The sequence below is a fragment of the Schistocerca americana genome, chromosome 5, assembly GCF_021461395.2.
Source record: "Schistocerca americana isolate TAMUIC-IGC-003095 chromosome 5, iqSchAmer2.1, whole genome shotgun sequence".
NCBI lineage: Eukaryota > Metazoa > Arthropoda > Insecta > Orthoptera > Acrididae > Schistocerca > Schistocerca americana.
This window is the reverse complement of record NC_060123.1, coordinates 24667834-24671177: the sequence shown is the minus strand read 5'-3', so window position 1 is coordinate 24671177 and position 3344 is coordinate 24667834. Positions and strand designations below refer to the sequence as shown.

General features: G+C 43.6%; 1 pseudogene; it reads left to right on the top strand.

Annotated features, from left to right (window-relative positions):
• Positions 1-886: 886 nt before the first annotated feature.
• Positions 887-1004, top strand: LOC124617084 (annotated as a pseudogene).
• The last annotated feature ends 2340 nt before the right edge of the window (positions 1005-3344 follow it).

The following is a 3344-nucleotide window of genomic DNA, read 5'->3' as shown; positions in this document are numbered from 1 at the left end:
AGAATGTCATTTGGTCGGATGTGTCTTGTTTCACACTGTTTACAAACTTTACCCGAGTTCACGTTCCAAGAGTGAAATATGGCGAGGGTTCGATGATGAATTGGGCGGCCGTATCGTGGTAATCCATTTGCCACATGGTTGTTGTCAAGGGCCAGCTAGTGTGGCCGAGCGGTTCTAGGTGCTTCAGTCTGGAACCGCGCGACCGCTACGGTCGCAGGTTCGAATCCTGCCTCGGGCATGGATGTGTGTGATGTCCTTAGGTTAGTTAGGTGTAAGTAGTTCTAAGTTCTAGGGGACTGATGACCTCAGACGTTAAGTCCCATAGTGCTCAGAGCCATTTGACCCATTTTTTTGTTCTCAAGGTCGCATCACTGCCAAGGGTTACCTAACCATTCTGGCTGATCACGCACTCCCACGGGACAGTGTTTGTTCTCCAATGCTGATGCTGTGTTCTAAGACAACAGCTCATGTCGACTGGGGCTAGTTGTGTGACCACGAGGATGAATTTTCGCTTCTCCCCTGGCCACCAGTCATCACGTCTCAATAACACTGAGCCTTTGTCGTCTACTTGGGGAGACGAGTGCGTGATCGCTACGCGTCTCCATCATCGTTGCCTCAAATTGCCGCTATTTAACAGAAAAATGGCATGAAATTCCACTGAAAAATCGTACAGCACCTGTATTTATCCATTCCGAGACGACTGAAAGTTATTTTGAGTGCCAATGATTTTTCTTCAACGTACTAGGCATGATAATGTGTTGTGTTTGTGGTGCTTCCATATTTTGCCCCAGCCCCAGTACATCGTTCAACTCACCTTCGCCATTGCGTTGAATACATTCTTTCTTTTTTTTGTTTCCACTGAATTAATGTGCGTATTATTAAACTTGGAAACGGCCTTGCCGCTGTGGATACACCGGTTCCCGTCAGATCACCGAAGTTAAGCGCTGTCGGGCGTGGTCGGCACTTGGATGGGTGACCATCCAGGCCGCCATGCGCTGTTGCCATTTTTCGGGGTGCACTCAGCCTCGTGATGCCAATTGAGGAGATACTCGACCGAATAGTAGCGGCTCCGGTCACAGAATACCATCATAACGACCGGGAGAGCGGTGTGCTGACCACACGCCCCTCCTATCCGCATCCTCATCCGAGGATGACACGGCTGCCGGATGGTCCCGATGGGTCACTTGTGGCCTGTAGACTGAGTGCTTTATTTAACTTATTTTATTATATATTACTTCCTGGGATAGGCGCTAACCTTCATGTGTTTAGCTGGTGCTCGTCTGATAAAACCTATAGTAAACAGTTGGAGTTGTCATTAGGGTCGACATTCAGCGATCCCCATAACTGTAGAACCACACTTTGTCGTCATGGTTGTTTACTAGGCCAGACTTCAATAAATCCTAGCGCCAATTTCAAAACATTGAGGCGAAACGTCGTGATTATTCCTCAGTGAGGGGCATGGGCGAAGGGTGGTTGTGTGGTGGAGGAAGGGAGGTGGGGGGCAGAGGGAACTTGCAAAAAATGGGAGCAAAAGCACGGTCTGCAGCTCAGTAAATTTTCGATGTGAAAATTAAAAACGATTTTAGGAGTTCTTTTCCATCCAATTCCCTTGAAATGAGAAATGTTGTTCAGTAGTGTCCTTTACACCCGAACAATCCCGAAACTGGCTTTAACCTGCTTACGGAATCTATTTGAAAATCTTAGTCACAATGGCCCGCCGAGAATTTTAAACCCGCTCCTCATGGCTTAGTATCGAGTGTGTGAATAACTGTATCACGTCGCTGGTCAGTTTCCTCAAAGGCAGTCGCTCACACTCATTTTGTAGAACACTTCTTTCATCTTTTCCAAGAGACTTCGCATTCAGACACTTATACGACGATCATTTATAGCAGCTAACCATATAATCAGACGGAACACAATATTATTCTGACTATCCGTCCATTTATCAGTTTAACATATCATATCCACAACATGTCTCTATGAAACTGATTTGGCAACAGAATACTATTTCGTCGAAGTACTGCATAATTATGGAGTTTTGTACTAACGAGGAGAACACGGCAAAGGCCATATCCCGATTTCCCAGAAGCTTCGTTCAGTGCAAGAGGAGTCAAAATCAGCCAACACGTGTAGCGGCTTATTTGTAGATACCTGAGCGTTTCAGAGAAAACGACAGTCAAATTCTCGAGGTACTTTATGGGGTCTTTTGCTACTAACAGTCACAACTGAGGCGGTGCCATAGTACCTAGCATCTCGGCTTCCGATCTTTGAACTCCGTGTTCGAAACCTGATTGTTATTTTTATTTTTGTTGTTCATTTTTCTACCCATGTCCGTGAATGATTGCTACATGAATGTTTTCCAATGTATGTTGAAATAACGCTTGTCCTTATTTGTATACTAAGTGTATGTCTGGTGAATGAATGAAAAACAGCAAATGAATGATAAATTATTTGAAATTCGTTTCGGAGGAATTCCTGTAATGCATTTTGTTTCATAATCAATTGCTAGCGCCAGCTTTCGGTACAGTGATCCATTACGCGTGGTCTGCCGCAAATACGTTGCCGTCGGCTAAAACTTCGGCACTCTTAACGACGTTTCTTTCCCGAGGGAGACTCATATGAAGATATGTCGATGTGGTAAATGTGCCTTCGCGCGATGCTCGTGGTGTTCGAAATTTCTATGTATCAAATGTTCCTACAATCCCTATCACTCAAGGGAAGGTATCAAATCTTCCTTAAGAATAAACATTAGAATTAATGTATTGGTGTACGAATGAAATATATGAATAGGAAAATTTAAAAGGATCGTAACCCCTGAAAATACGATACAAAGATATACAATAAATTTATAGCATTGTGCAACCCAGTTGTAATTTTACAATTAATATAACGCCCTTGTATTCCCTAACTTGATAACAAACATTCGTATAGTAACCTTCTACGGGCATAGGTACATAAATGGGAAAAATAAAATGAATAACATCAATAATCGGGTTTCGAACACGGGACACGTAAGTGAAAGGCCGTGACACCACTGTGCCGCCATTCCAACTGAGACCATCACCCGGAAAAAGTCATCTAAATTATGTCGAAAACTTTGACTTTCGTTTCCTTAGAAGCGATCGACCATCTATGTATAAGCCGAGACACGTATTCGCTTATTTTCACTCCTCCTCCACTGAGCTAAGTTTCTGGGAAATCGGGCTATGGCAATATCCGTGTTCTCCCCGTAAGCAGAACCTCACCGTAGAGAATGGTGAGATCTCGTACTGTGCTTATAATAAACAAAATTTTTAATTACATTTCTAATGGATTGACATACATTTATCATCGTACGAAACTAA